Consider the following 16844-nt stretch of genomic DNA (forward strand, 5'->3'; position numbering starts at 1 on the left):
TCTTAGACTTCCACTTAACCAAGAGCTTGGTCAAAATGTCTACCTACAAACTTGAAGGAACATAATCAAGAACCATTTTTCAATCATGAAACACTAGATTTTTAGAAGCCTAATGCAACTCTAATTGTCACTAAGAACAACAATGTACTCCAAGATCTGATCGTTAAACTCTCTTATCAACATGCAAAGCCAAATCGCCTCGCAACAAGCAGCAAAAGCTTCCATGTATTCTTCCTTTGTTGCATAGTGTGCAAGTACCCCATACTGCCTACTAAACCAAGTAATAACACCTATGCCCAAACTGAAACAAAAAACAAAAGCTCTTCCTAGCACTTGCATCTATTGCACCACTAGAATCAACAAAATCATGCCGCAACAACTCAACATACCTCATGCTCAATGTTTTGTGCCCTTCAAGCATCTAAGAACATGCTTGCCAGCATACCAATGAATCTGCCAAGTTTCAACCACTAACTCACTCAAAGTGTTCACGACAAAACATATATCAGGCTTGGTATTCACAAGATACAAAATGAAACCAACCAACCACCTACACAAAGAAGGATCTACCAAAATCAAAACGTAAATAAGAAAATAATTTCAGATTTGGCATCATACATGTGGCCAAGGGTTTCCAATTAAGAATGCCCAATTGATTTGTGAAATAATAGAGAAAATTACTCAAGAAGTGTGATAACCAAATATGGCTCACTAATCAAGTATCCAAAATACTCCGTAAACAATAAATAAATACATTGAGGATAAAATATATATTGAATAATGTATGAGAAAAATGATATATGATAATTTACAAATGAGGGCTCCATATATAAATACACACCTGGGCGAGAGTGCTCCTTTATGAAAAGTCATGTTGCTTAGAAAAGACATGACCTTTCTTTATTACTAATCATCACTTACTAATTATTATATAATAATATTTATATTTTTATATTGATTACATTGCCTCCCCTTAAGAAATGCTTTGTCCTCAAAGCATATTTATGGAAAGGCTTTATATCTTTTTCTTTGACTTGTAATGTCTTTGCATCTTTCACAATTCTACGGGTTGCTGTTGAAATTTCTAAGTCTAACACGTCAGAAATTCTTCCTGCATTATCTGGTTTATTTCACCTACTTGTTTATTTCTTAACAAGTTATTTAACCATATAAATATTGAAAATAAACACAAATGCAGTCTCAACCATCTACAAATCATCAACTGAAAATAACAAACAAACACACAAGGGACACTGTTATTTTTGGAAAATCGTCCCTGGAAAAACCCAACTTGGGAAAACCAGTGCAACAGTTTTGAGGGTTTTATTATTAAGCATATTTCTTGAGTACAACTAAGGTGCCAAATTGGCTCACCCAACAGAGATATTTATCTAGCAGTAATATCTCTCTTCGAAAGCAGATATTCAACAACCCTGCTCCATGAAAATCTCTCCAACGCTTCTCTGAGGCTCTGCGTCAACCCTCCTGGCCTTTGCCTCACTCTGAAACCCCCCGCGTCAGCCTTCTGCTGCTCTGCGCTAGCTCTCTAGCCTTTTGCGTCACCCACGCAGACCCTGCTAGCCTCTGCGCAATCACTCTGGCCCTCTGCGTGGCTCCTGCTGGCTCTGCATAGCCTCCTCAATCTCTACGTTGGTCCTTCGGCACTATCTCTGACTCTCTGCTATGCACTCACTACGCCTCGCTACAACTCTAATCACTTGTTCGAATTTTCTCAACAACCCCACTCCAAAAAATCGAACTGACTAATCAATCTTGGTGTATCTCCAATTGACCCTCAAGCCTCCTCTTATACTTTTTTGTTGAGACTTCAACAACCGTGATTAAATCTCTAATCAACGGCTAAGATTAGATTTGGCTTGATCCATGTCATTTAGAATATTCTCACCCAGTTTTATATTAATACCCATTAATATTTTAATTTTTCTAAGTTTAGACTTAGGAACTCCATTAAAAATATTAATTATTTTAATATCTCTCTAATCGGGTGGAATTTCCCCAAACCATTTCTAGGCCTTCGAGATCTCATGTGCTTTAGCCTCTCCACCAATTTTCATGACTAGAGCACATCCGATGCTACCATAAATCAACACTCCCTCTTAGCGAGGAATGTGCTCTAGTAATGCTCCACCATTGAACATCACTTTGATCCTCCAGCACCGGTACCTGTGTTGATGCTTGGCCTATAGCCCAACATCCACTGCACTGTTGCCTCCCGTACTGCTGATCATGGCTCTGCCACTTCCACTGCTACATTTGTACTTCAGCTCCCTCTACATTCGTGATGCTGCTGGTCCTTCCTCCCAACACTGCAACTCTCTCTCAAATGCTGCATCATGCTACCCATAGCACTACCACTGCCACTGTTGCACTGCAACTCAGTTACCGAGAAGTAAGTAACTGATCTACCCAAGAAATGACATCCTTGTTAGCCTAGAAGCCTCCTAATGTTGAAGCTACCTCTACTGCTATCTGGTGTTTTCTCTCCTGCCTTTACGTTGTTGCAAACACCTCTGTGCTTCTCGCACTACTGCAACCTCCTTTGTGCCTTTCTGCACTGCTGCAACCAACTTTGTGCCTCTCGCACTGCTGCAACCTCCATTGCGCTGCTACAAACCTTTGCACTCTAGCACTGCCTTGTCGATCCATCCACATCTTGCTTCTATCGACATCCGTCATCCTGCTACTCTCATTCGGGGCTCCTGTAACCGGATATGATCCAAGAGTTTGGGTACCTCAAGGATCCTACCGCTCATCTTTTGTAGTCCTCCAGACTACAGCTCAATGTCTCCCCAACTCTTCTCTAGAGGTGCATGAGCACTCATGGCACAGTCGTCATCTGTCTTGACTTCTTTCTCTGCCTTAGCCGAAGCTACCTTGGAGTCAGAAGCCTCTCCCTTATTCTTCTTCCTGGGACACTGGGTTGAATAATGACCCAACGCCCCACAATGGAAGCACTTCATCTTGGAGATATCTTTCTTCTTCCTCTTCCCCTTCTATCCCACAGATGCCGGAGTTGCATCCTCCTCCTCCTCTTTCTTGATTCGGCCTCCTTTGCTGCTACTTCCCGCCTTGGTCAACCGTCAGATCTCTTCTTAGCGAAGAGCTGCCCACATCTCTTCCCATCCCGGAAAATCAGCTCTGCCCAAAATGCTTTGGACAAATGTCTCCCAATCCTCGGAGACTGCATTCAAGGTGATCCTCACCATGAACTCCTAATACGGCGTGGCCCCTATGGAAGTAAGTTAGTCCTAAATCTCTTGCAACCTGTTGAGGTATAGATCTATGTTCTCCCTCCCCCTTCTGCATCAGATACGTCCGCAGTTGATTCTCCAACAGCATCTTCCTCTGCACGGAAGTGCCCTGATACAATGTCGTCAAGGTATCCCACATCTCCTTTGCCGTGTTCTTCTTGGCAATATGATGTACTACATGATCCTTGACCCCAACAAGGATTATGCACTTTGCCTTGTCCATTGCATCCTCATACCTTTCATTATCCGCTGGGTCAACAAGGATAGCCACGGTTCTCAAGGTGAAGCCCTTGATGCGATGCCTATCCAGAACAGACAGGATCCTGGCCTTCCAGATGACAAAGTTGGAAGCCCTGTCCAACATGTCCTGATCCCTCAATTCGTTCATTGCCATCTCCACTCTTCTCCTGGACTCCCTCTAAGACTCAACTTCCCTTCTGGAAGTTCTCTCCTAGACTCCCTTTGAGTCTCGATTTCCCTCCTGGAAATCCTCCTGCCAACTGTCGAACTGCTCCTCTCCGATCCTCTATGCACCTGCAACACGGATCTGGATTTCTTGGCTAGAAATCCCTCAAGGCAGTGGTTCCCTCTACCTTGGTTTTGTCCCATTAGGTATTGTTCTGCTTCAACAGCAACAACACCCCACCAGTTTCCCAATCCACAATCTGCCCACAACTCCCTAGGCCCCAGCAGCTGAAGAAATTGAGCCTCTTAGCTCTGCGCAATCCCAGCAAGGCTGAATCGCTCCTTTGGCCAATTGCGTCAAGCCTACCTGACTGAGTAGGATGACGTGGCTCTTCGTGAGCCTCTTCTGCCTCTCTCTGCCTCTACGTTGGCCCTCTCTCTGGCTCGAAATGATGACGCAGGCCCTCTGCGTCACTCCTCCTCTATTGCCTTCTACTTAGGAACAACTCTGTCTCTCGAGACAATTGTCTCTGCTGCAAATTTTTTGATTTAGTTGATGCCCTCAGTTCTCCTGTGATCTGCAATGCTCTAATACCCTATTCAAATTTCTAAGTCTAACACGTCAGAAATTCCTCCAGCATTATCTGGTTTATTTCATCTACTTGTTTATTTCTTAACAAGTTATTTAACCATATAAATACTGAAAATAAACACAAATGTAGTCTCAACCATCTACAAATCATCAATTGAAAATAACAAACAAACACACAAGGAACACCATAATTTTTGGACAATCGTCCCTAGAAAACCCCAACTTGGGAAAGTAGGTGCAACAGTTCTGAGGGTTTTATTATTAAGCAGCGTTCTTGAGTACAACTAGGGTGCCAAATTGGCTCACCCAACAAAGATATCTATCTAACAGTGATACCTCTCTTCGGAAGCAAATATTCAGCAAGTCTGCTCCACGAAAATCTCTCCAGCACTTCTCTGAGGCTTTGCGTCAGCCCTCCTGGCCTCTGCCTCACTCTGAAACCCCCTGCGCCAGCCTTCTGCGGCTCTGCTCTGGCTCTCTGGCCTTCTACGTCACCCACACAGGCCCTGCTAGCCTCTGCACAATCACTTTGGCCCTTTGCGTGGCTCCTGCTGGCTCTGCGAAGCCTCCTCAATCTTTGTGTTGGTCCTTCGTCACTATCTCTGCCTCTCTGTTATGCACTCATTGCCCCTCGCTGCAACTCTGATCACTTGTTCGAATTTTCTCAGCAACCCCGCTGCAGAAAATCGAACTAACTGATCAATCTTGGTGTATCTCCAACTAACCCTCAAGCCTCCTCTTATTCTTCTTCTGTTGAATCTTCAACGGCCGAGATTAAATCTCTAATCAACGGCTAAGATTAGATTTGGCTTGATCCATGTCATTTAGAACAATCTCACCCAGTTTTATATTAATACCCATTAATATTTTAATTTTCCTAAGTTTAGACTTAGGAACTCCATTAAAAATATTAATTATTTTAATCTCTCCAACAAGGTGGAATTTCCCCAAACCATTTATGGGTCTTGGAGATCCCATGTGCTTTAGCCTCTCCACCAATTTTCATGGCTAGAGCACATCCGATGCTACCACAAATCAACAGTTGCCATCTCAAATGATACAAAACGATATGAATCTCTGAAAGATGACCAAATTTGTTGAACTGAAAAATGATCTAGCCATCCCGCGATCCTTTGAGGAAATTTGCACTTATTTGACATCCAAAATGAATTGTTATTATGAAACATCCTTCTCCTTTAGCTAGCTGAAATACTCCTTGTTCCCAGTCATGTAGAAGGGTGCTCCATAATCAATATACCATATGTTTGCCTACTGAGCTTGCCTTCATAGATTGGGCTTCACTAAGATCGAGTGTTAAAATTGGCAACTAGGGCCAAAATCCACTTTGGACAGCTCATTTGATGGAGATAATTATTGCATTAAATTCCTCTTTTCGAGAGGACCAAAATCAACCCAAAGATCACTAAATTTGGACAAGGAGAAATATGTTTTTGAAGTGAAGCCCACACATGTGCAAATTATCAAGGTCGACTTGGGGTTATTTAGACATGTGACACCCCTCTCCATCTTATATAAATAGAGGTGTCCTCCAACCTCATTAGACACATTCAAGTGCTTCATTACATAGCAAATTTATGTCTAAGGTAGCCGAGTTCTTGGAGGAGGACGAAGGGGTGCTTGTTTTGGGTTTTTCTTCTCCAATAGGGCCGAGATTCTTCAAATGGACAGTCGCAGGCCTTGAGGAAAATTCTGGGAAATTTGTATGGGTAAATTTGACCTTGCAGGTTCGAATTCAAGAACAGAATGTAAAGCCGAGTTTGTGTGTTGTTTCTGGGTCAGTTTGTAATCGATTTGAGGAAGAAATTCTCCCCTTGCTTGGTCGTACTTCAGATGTATTGCTCCAGGAAGAGCCGCAAGTCAGCACTAGCATAGACAAGGGGCCTGAGCGGCATATCATGGGTACAGACCAGCCCTAAGGGCCAGCGAAAGGCAGCATCTTGCATGTCAGGTAAAGCCGCAGTTGAAAGAAGGAATTTTGGAACAATTGAGTGGGATAACAGTGGACTGTAAGCAGCCCTAACCAGACCATAATTGACTATTGTTGACAAAATGCTGGAATTGTAGTTTTTGGGCCATCTACTTGTCTAACGACAGTGATATTGGATATCTAAATTGGCAAGTCATTTTGACTTTGAATTATTGTACTTACTCTCTGCTAAACATTTGATATTAATGATAAGAAAAATTGATGAAGGGATTTCCCCATCTTGGGGTTTTTCCCTGTCTTGAGCCATATCCTTGTGTTCTCTTGTCTTGGCTTGTCTTATGCATCTCTCGTTTATGTTCTTTCTTTAGTTACTATCAATGTGATAATAGTTTATGTGATTACTAATGAAATGGATTGATAAATGGGCTATTATGGAACATTGAAGTAACTATCTTAAGCAAAGAACATGTTATCTAAAACTAACAGTGAGGCGCATGCCAACCTCTACTACATCATGGTTGGAGGGCTTCCGCTCATTCTAGTGCTCTATGTTGACGATCTTATGTTGACTAGAGTAGACAGCTTGATCTAGGATTGCATGGCAAATCTTGCAAGAGAGTTTGAGATGAAGAATATAGGGTTTATGCACTATTTCCTCAGGCTGGAAGTATGGCAGGGTGATGGGGAAATCTTCTCGGGGCAGGGGAAGTACATTACAGAGATCCTCAGGAGCTTTCATATGCAGGATTGCAAGCCCATGACCACGACTCTAGTTACAAATTGGAGGAAGGTGGACGTTAGTAGAGCAGAGCGAGTAGATGCTACATTGTACAAGTCGCTCATCAGGTCGTTGATGTAGTTAGGAAACACACGACCTAATATATGTTTTGCAATGAACCAATTGAGCCAGTTCATGATGGATCCTACCAGAGTTCACTAGGTTGATGCGAAGCATGTTTTGAGATATCTTAGAGGCACGACAAATTATGGATTATGCTACAAATAGGTTGATGGAGTGAGGTTTGAGGGCTTCACAGATGCAAATTGAGCACAGAGCTCCACAGATCGGAAAAAGTACTTCACTTAGCATCTTCAGCATTGGGTCGACAGTTGTTTCCTGGTTTAGTAGGAAGCAGAGATTAGTTGCACTCATTTCAGCAGAGGTCGAATACATGGCTACCATTTTGGCAACATGTGAAACTATCTCGATGAGGAAGTTACTTGTGGGACTTTTCAAGTAGGGGATGCGTTGGAAAATTTGGAGACTTGTGGATTATAACTTATTTTCCTTATCTTGATAACTATTCGTGATGCTAGTTGGTCTTTTATTACTTCTTTAATTATGTTCATCAAACAATTACCAAAAAACAATGAAGGTCACAAAGAGACAGAGCACACAAGATATAGGGTCCAACCCAAGGAAAAAACCCTCCAAGGGGAAAACCTAAAAAATGCTTCTCTTCTCCTTTAGAATCTACTTACAAAGAGACTTTGAAAACCCAGAGACCAAATCCAACAAACACTCCAAGCCCCAAATCATACCCCACCAATATCTTCTTCAAGGCAGCTTCGAAAACTTTGATATTGCTTCTTTGATGTTGCAACTTGGACCTCCTGCAACTGGCAGCTTCACAAACCCTGGCGAGACAAGAAAAGAGTGTTGAAGAATCTAGGGCATCTAGGTATGATGAGATTCTTCTGACGATGATAACTACTTGTGAGGTAACTTTTACTTTTTCTTATTAGCTCAATCTTAACTTATAATTATTAGAGTGTGTTCTCTTACTTCATCAAACAGTTACCAAAACAAAAGAGACAAGAACACAAGATGTTGTCTCTCAACCACGGCAAAACCTCTCCCCTAGAGAGGAAAACCCTTCTGCAAATTTCTCTTATTGAAGCTTCAACTGACAAATGCCAAACCCTAGACACTTGGCAAGAAGATCCTCCAAGCACAAGTCAAGCCTTTCCCTTTGATTCGAGATAATCCCTCTTGCAACACCTCGACCTCCCTTTTCCTTCTTCAATTGATGGCTTTACTACAGAAACCCTAGTCATACATACCATAGAAGAGACATTCTCCTTTTCTTCCCTCGCTTAAGATGGAGCCTTCATTAATTAGGGAGAAGACATTATTCCTAACACAACCAAGCTCTTCTTCTTCATTGTAGGTGCAGATCTGAGACAGCAGCAGTGTGACCCTATTTCTTCGCTCATGTGGGAGAATACCTTCACGAATTGCAGCTTTGCATGCTTTCTTTCCTTCACTTGAGTAGTATCTTCCTTTGCTGGAGTAAGAGGTCTACTTAGCACTCTTTGCTAGCCCAAACAAGCTCCTTCGCATGACTGTAATAATAGGTCTAATGTGGCAGTAGAATGAGCCTCCCTTCTTTCACATGTGTGACTGTAATTGGGCCAGAAATAGGCCTTCCAAACTCAGCCTTCTACCCTTCATTCTTCGTTGAAGTAGAGACACCTTCTCTTGCTTTTTCGCACCTCTTCTAGCCCTTTTCTCTTTGCTAATTTCAAAGATCACTTGGTGGTCTTTTGGTCAAGTTGATTGGCCCTATATATAGGAGTTTGTCCCTCCTATTCGGCCGACTTGATCAATTGAGGCCAACTTGTCTTTCAAATTCCGAATTACTTCTTTTATTGAGGTCAACATATGGAGGAGGCTTATGACTTTGCTCGGAGGTCATTCTTTGACTGTAGTACATAGATTTACATAGTGTAACATGCTCAGAAGGGTCTTTAAACAATTACATTGACTCCTTGACTTTCCTAAAAGCACTAAAACATGTGCTTGACCTATCAAATGGGCAAGAAACCTATGTTGCACAAAACTTCTAGGAACCCGGTGTTTCGGGCCATACCCGTACCCGAAACTCCAAAATTTGGCTAAAACTTCGCCGAAACTCAACCATCATGTAATCATCTATGAGAGTTGATATAGACTTGTTTTTCCTTCTAAATTGTCATCTATGGGTCTCATCCCTTTTTCTCTTGCAAGATAATGTGTTATATATATATATATATATATATATATATATATATATGACATTTCGGATGACGTTTCCATTTTTGGGAGGTAACATTTCTAAACATCCTGTTTCGGAAACTCTGAAACGTTTCGGCGTTTTGTGCAACTTAGCAAGAAACCCATTCCTTGATAATTACAAAAATAATAATTCTTTTCTTTTACAAGTACAAAGATCAAATTTATATTTATGAAGACCGAACCTAGTTACACTTTCTTAAACAAAGAGAATCTTTGACAAACTTAGCTTTTTACTCCTCTTTTTTGTCCTCCAGCTCATGTCTCTCTCGTTTGTTATTGCAGATCGAACTTGTGTCAGATGAGCGACCAAATGAGTTGAGTTCCTCTCCTTTATATAGCCTTTCTTCAGGGGTTGAATTTCCTCCTTTTAGGTCGACTTGATCTGCTCCTTGGGCCAACTTGGTCTTGGGCTTATCCACGGCTTTTTCTTGACAAAATAAATATCTTTCTTTATTACAATGAGTCCAAATGGGACTATGACACATGACCAATATTATTCTTTACCCTAGAAAGACCTAAAAGCCCGAAGAACATGCTTTTCACTCAAACTTGAGTATGAATCCCATACTCCAAACAAAATATAATTTCTTTTTCTTTTTCTTTCATTACAATTAGGTCATTATGAAGATTGAACCTAGTTACAATTTTAAACACTCCCTCTTAACTAGGGAGGTATTCATAATCCCATTACATGGTACAAGGAATCTCAATCTTGAAGCATTCTCATAAAAAGAGTCGGATTGATAAGCCATCTTTGTCAAACATATTTTTCATACCAGCATAGTCCTTGAAGGCCTTGCCTTAACTAGACAAGCCTATCTTTAATTATGAGAATTATGTTGGGAGGCTTTACATGAGCCACCACACTACTTCTCAAAGCACATACCCCATCCGGTTGTCTACAAGTTATGTCCTTTTAGGACTATTCTTATCTTTGATTCCCAAACTTGGATCCTCAAAGAATATCAATCCTCTTCGACTACTCTTAACTCAAATGCCCTACCCCATCCTCAAAGAGCATTGGTCGCCAACTTCTTTCCTTGGATTCTACAATCCATAAGAAGTTCCAATCTAGATGCTCATCCAATCCTCCGGACTCCATTCTTTATTTAGAGCCTTCACTAAGACTTACGATTGTTAGTCCTAGTCCAGTGCTTGACCCATAAAGACAAGAGTTATCTAATATCACTCCCTCTCAATTAACGAAGTGATATCCACCAAACCAAGCTTACCTCTCAGGTACTCAAGCTTCTTGTTTGGTAACGCTTTAGTTAAAATATTTGCTACTTGTTCATCTATAGGTAGATAGTGCAGCTCCACGACCCCATCTTGTACCAAGCTTCTGACGTAGTGGTACTTGTCGTTTATATGCTTCATTCCAGCATCAAACACCGAGTCTTCGGTCAACCTTATGTAACTTTCATTATCACAATGTATCCGTGTAGGGTTAATCGATCCTTCAAACAAGTCTGATAATAACTTCCTGAGCCAAACAACTTTCCAACAAGCCTCGCCTGCAGCAACATATTTTGCTTCAGCACTACTCAAAGCAATTGTACCCTGTTTTTTACTCATCCATGAAACCATGGAAGACCCTGTTGAAGAATCTAGGGCAAAGTAGTGTAGTGTGATTCTTCGTTACTTGATGACAATTTGTGGAGTATTTTTACTTTCCTTATTAGCTTAATATTTTTCTTCTTATTATTAATGCATGTGTGTGTACTTCATCAAACTACTACCAAAACAAAAGAACAAGAACACAAGATGTTGGCTCTCTGCCAGGGCCAAAACCTCTCTTCTCTTGAGAGGAAAACACTTTCATGAATTTCTCTTATTGAAGTTTCTCTCGATCAATACCAAACCCTAGACCGCTAACAAAGAAGCTCCTCCAAGCCAAAGTCAAGTCCTTTTAAGATTGCTTCCTCTTGCAGCACTTTGTCTTCTTCCTTTTAGCACTTCTTCCCGGCAAATCTTATAGACTTAGGGCAGCAGCAATACAACCCATATTCTCCGCATGTGTGAGTGATTCTCCTTCAAAACTATGTTAGATTTTCTTTGCTTGCATACCCTTCTTCCATGCTTGATAGAGAGACCTTGTAGGCCTAGTTTGAACCTTGAACAAAGAGATATATGTGACTGTGATAGTGCAATTGTGATGACTGCAGTGCAATTGTGATGACTACAATCAGCCCTCCTTTACTCGCACGTGTCACTGTGATAGTGCTTCAGATCAGCCCTAATCACTTCACTCTTCTTCCTTTCCCCTTCGCTTGAGTCAGACGCACTTTAGATGTATGATCTTGGCCCAAATGATGAGGTTTGTGAGACTATGGTAGAGGGTTGTTATAACAGCAGAAAGACGCTTTCCTCCTTCGCACGTGTGACTGTTTTCTGCCCTAGAAAATAGTCCCTAAACTTCGTTGAGTTTCCTCCTTCCTTTGTTGCACTTTTGGAGACCCTTAGACTTCCCTTACCTTCCTTCTCGGCTTATCTTCTTCGCTAGTTTTAGAGCTTGCGTTATCTTTTCTTGGAGGGTGAAATGACTCTTATATATAGGAGTCTACGCCTTTTAGGTTGACTTGAGGCCAACTCGCTGACTTGAGGCCGACTTGACTTTTATGCTTCTGATTTCTTCCTTTTAGGATTTCGTTGCTTGGAGAAGGCTTGTGACTTGGCTTGGAGGACTTCTTATGGCCCTAATACATATTCATACAAGGTGTAACATGTCGTTAAGGTCTTCAACCTTTTCTTTTGACTATTTGACTCACCTATAGCACTTTAACTAGTGTTAGACCTATTTCAATGAGCAAGAAACTCATTGACATATATTGTAAAAATAATATTCCCTTTTCTTAAATAAGTACAAATATCAAAAATACATTTATGAAGACCAAACCTAGTTACCTTTCCTTCAACACTCCCTCTTAACTGGGGAGGTATACATACAACATTACAAGGTGCTTGGCTATTATCAATCTTGAAGAATTCACATAAGAGAAACTGGATTAGCAATCCATCCGTTATAGCATCATATCCATCAGCGTTGTCATAGTGCAAGGCCTTGATTAACAGCTCCATCTCTTTACGAGACCATGAGCTACAATGTTGGCGAGACCAATGATTTATAGACACCTTCATCATTGTCTCTCAAGGTACATACCCACCCAGGTGTTCTCCGAGTATGACCTTCTAGGACTATTCTTATCTTGGGTTCCCAGCCCTCAAAGAATATCGGTCCTCTTGCCTACTCGTCTTGGATGCCCAACACATCCTCAAAGAGTATAGATGCCAGATGATTACACAATCCTCCCATTCTTTCTTCCCAAGTCAAGACAAGAATGTTGTGTCTATCTTGTGTCTACATTTCCATTCATGGCCTTCATCTAGACTTACAGTTGTTAGTCCTGATCTAGTACATGACCCATGAAATGGAAAACACAATTGTCACTCCTTTGTAATCAGGGGTGATCCGAAAACTCCCTCTTGATCAGGGACATGTCAGAGCTCCCTCTTAACTGGGGACTCCTTCCTTCATCAGCAACTTCTTCATGGGTCCTTCAGCTACTTGATCTCCGTCCTTTCTTGATGTCATGAAGTCTTTGTTCAAACTTCTTCTAGGTAGGGCACCATCCATTAATCACTTTCCTCCCTAATTTGTCATGTTATTGCTTCCTTCAAGGAAAGTGGCTAACATATCATACATCAGGTTTTCTTGTCATCTTAGCTACTCCTTTGTCATCTTGTCCATGTTTCGAAATATTCTTCTCATGGATGCTTCGTTATACTTGCTTGTTTACATGCTTCGCCCTGGTAGCCCATCATGACTTCATCCTGATATTGCTTCAACATTGTCTTTTGTTGGATGGTTTCTTCATTACGACATCTCTGTAGAGTAGAATCAGTTATCTGCACCTTTTGTATCTCCAAGGCCTTCATAGGTGTCAAGGGTCCTTTCTTTCTTTATCAGAGTTGTCTTGCCTTCTTTTGGGAGATATCTTCAAGGCATTTTGTCAGATAGTGATTCTCGGTGATCATGGTGTTCTTCACATGCTTGATCTCTTTCTTCATTTCTTCTTTTCAGATAGATAGGTCAACCATCTAATGCTTCTTGTGTGAGCATTCCTCCATTGCTTTCTTTCTGGACTTGTCAGCATTTCTTCTTGCTTCTTAGTCAGCAATCTTATGCTCCTTATGTGAGCATATTCTTTTGTTGACCTTCATTACATTGTGGTACATGCCTTCGAGTATGTTCTTGGTGAAAGAGATTCTTTCATGCTTGATCATGTTATAGAATTATACCCATGACTTAATAATATACAAATGATAACATGACTAAAATTTGATGTATACATACCTCATCTTGATTCTCCTTTGATCATCCTTTGGTGTGGCCCTTCTTGCTTCATCTTAGCTTGCCTGCATATTATCCTTTTCTTGAATCCCATGAATGGGATTCCCAATAAGACATCTGCCTTGGTTCATGAACCTTCTTTTGAAGATTCCATCATAGGATCTTAAAGATCCTTGCCTTGCAAATGTTTCTTTTCCTTTGATGGTGGAGGTCTTCTAAGATTCTTAATCACGATCAATTTTCTTCATCATGGATGAGGTCCTATACTAGGTATGCTTCTTCTACATGAATATCTTGAGCTATATCTGTCATGCTCCTATATTCTAGAAGATATTTCTACTCATGCATTTTTGTTCTTATCATAAATGCTACATCTTCATGAGTATCTAGAACTCTATGTACATCATGCTGCTAGATTCTAGAGGATGATTCTAGCCATGCAATTTTAATTTATTCCTACATGCTCCTATCCTACTCAAAACTTTGAAAGAAGTCTAGAAGTAAAGAGTTTGACCTAGTCATAGTAGAGATCCGGAGGATCTTCCTTCTTTTGCTTCTTTCCTTCTTTCATCTCTTGAGTTATGTGAGCTTCTTCCCTCTTCCTTTTGTTGTTGTTGTCCTTCTTAAGCTTAGGACAATTCCTTTTGTAGTGTCCATATTCTTGGCATCCAAAACATTGGATTTTGGACATGTCTTTGTTGTTTGTTCTTCGTGGACCAAACTTTCCAAATTTACCCTTTCTTTTGGCCATGGTAGCAAATGCTTGCTCCTTTGATCCCACATCTTCTTTTGCCTTAAGTCTGGTTTCCTTTGTCCTGCATAGAGACCACATTTCACTGAGAGTGGTTGCTTCCTTCTTGGCATATATGCTTGATGTGAAGTTTCCCCACTCCTTAGGTAGAGCATTGAGTACTACAGTTGTCATCTCTCTATTAGACATGACTTCCCCAAGTTCTTGAAGTTAATCTCTTATTTCAGAGATTTTCATGAAGTAGAGAGATATTCCTTCCTCTGTTATCTTCATCTTATATAATGCATTTCTTAGATATATTACTTCTTTGGCTGTAGATACGAAGAATAGCTCTACTAGCTTATCATAAATTTCTTTTGATGTCTCAAACTTGGAGACATAAGGAATGAGAGTCTCTGATTGATTCTATCAGAATCCTTTGAGCTCTTGTCTCATCCTTATTGTACTTGGCTAAGGTTTGGGTTTGTTCCTTAGCAGGGATAGTGATATTCCCTTTGACATGCTCTAGGAGTTCATTCTCCTTGAGTAGTAGATCAGTGCTCTTCTTCCATGCAAGAAAGTTATTGGTACCTACCAATTTATTGTTTTCCTTGCAAAAAGACATTGAAATATATTCAAAAGGGGACATGTACTTGATAGATTTTGAGATGTAATGGATATGCTTCCTCCTTGAAGGCTTTGATGGCTTGTCTTCCCTAGATCTTGATGTTCTTCAAGTTGCCTTCTTCAAGTGGACTTCCTTGGTGATGAGGTTTGCTTGAAGACTTGTAGCTTGATGTAGGTTCTGCTTCAATCTGCCCTTCTTTGTAGGTGCCTTTATGTAAGGCTCTTCTTCTAGCTTTGTAGACCTCCTTGATGAATGATGGATTGTATTCCCTTCTTGTCCTTGAAGTGATTGAGACGTCTAGGCTTGATGCTTCAATTTTGTAGATGCTTCCCCTTGATGAGTGTTCTTGAACTACCCTATCCTTGATGTGTCACCTTAGCTCTGAAACCATGTTGAAGAATCTAAGGCAAAGTATTGTAGTGTGATTCTTCGTTACTTGATAACAATTTGTGGAGTCTTTTTACTTTTCTTATTAGCTTAATCTTTTTCTTCTTCTTATTAATGCATGTATGTGTACTTCATCAAACTACTACCAAAACAAAAGAACAAGAACACAAGATGTCGGCTCTCTGGCAAGGCCAAAACATTTCTTCTCTTGAGATGAAAACCCTTTCGTGAATTTCTCTTGTTGAAGCTTCTCTTGATCAATACCAAACCCTAGACCCCTGACAAAGAAGATCCTCCAAGCCAAAGTCAAGTCCTTTTAAGATTGCTTCCTCTTGCAGCACTTTGTCTTCTTCCTTTTAGCACTTCTTCCCGGCAACTGTTACAGACTTAGGGCAGCAGCAATGCAGCCCTAATTCTCTGCACGTGTGAGTGATTCTCCTTCAAAACTATGTTAGATTTTCTTTGCTTGCATACCCTTCTTCCATGCTTGAGAGAGAGACCTTGTAGGCCTAGTTTGAACCTTGAACAAAGAGATATATGTGACTGTGATAGTGCAGTTGTGATGACTGTAGTGAGCCCTCCTTTAATTGCACGTGTGACAATGATAGTGCTTAAGATCAGCCCTAATCACTTCACTCTTCTTCCTTTCTCCTTCGCTTGAGTGAGAGGCACTTTAGATGTATGATCTTGGCCTAAATAATGAGGTTTGTGGTACTATGGTAGAGGGTTGTTATAACAGTAGAAAGACCCTTTCCTCCTTCGCACATGTGATTGTTTTCTTCCCTAGAAAACAATCCCTAAACTTCGTTGAGTTTCCTTCTTCCATCGCTGCACTTTTGGAGACCCTTAGACTTCCCTTACCTTCCTTCTCAGCTTATCTTCTTCGCTGATTTCAGAGCTTGCTTATCTTTTCTTGGAGGGTGAAATGACTCTTATATATAGGAGTCTTCTCCTTCTTTTAGGCTGACTTGAGGCCGACTTGACTTTTATGCTTCTGATTTCTTCCTTTTAGGATTTCGTTGCTTGGAGAAGGCTTGTGACTTCACTTTGAGGACATCTTATGACCCTAATACATATTCATATAAGGTGTAACATGCCCTTAAGGTCTTCAACCTTTTCTTTTGACTATTTGTCTCACCTATAGCACTTTAACTAGTGTTAGACCTATTTCAATGAGCAAGAAACTCATTGACATACACTATAAAAATAATATTCCTTTTTCTTGAATAAGTACAAATATCAAAAATACATTTATGAAGACCGAACCTAGTTACCTTTCCTTCAACAGACACAAGGTTGAAACATCCTCTTGTTGTGCTTTTTCCATCTGTCTCACTGCCACCCCAATCTGAATCTATATATCCCATAAGTTGGATTTCATTAACAATATACCACAGGCAGTGATGTATAGTCCATCACAAATTATCTTAGGATATGCCTAGCTACAATCCAATGATCATGTTTTGGCTCCAT

The 16844-nt window shown here is 40.7% G+C and overlaps 1 protein-coding gene across 2 annotated transcripts in view; it reads right to left on the reverse strand.

The window, feature by feature from the left end:
* MOS14 (ARM repeat superfamily protein) overlaps positions 1-16844 on the reverse strand; it is a 464252-nt gene that overhangs the window by 243379 nt on the left and 204029 nt on the right. The gene's annotated exons all lie outside the window — the stretch shown is intronic.

Source organism: Pinus tabuliformis, chromosome 6 (assembly GCF_031772625.1).
Source record: "Pinus tabuliformis cultivar Carrire ecotype Pingquan chromosome 6, CPIR1, whole genome shotgun sequence".
Lineage (NCBI taxonomy): Eukaryota > Viridiplantae > Streptophyta > Pinopsida > Pinales > Pinaceae > Pinus > Pinus tabuliformis.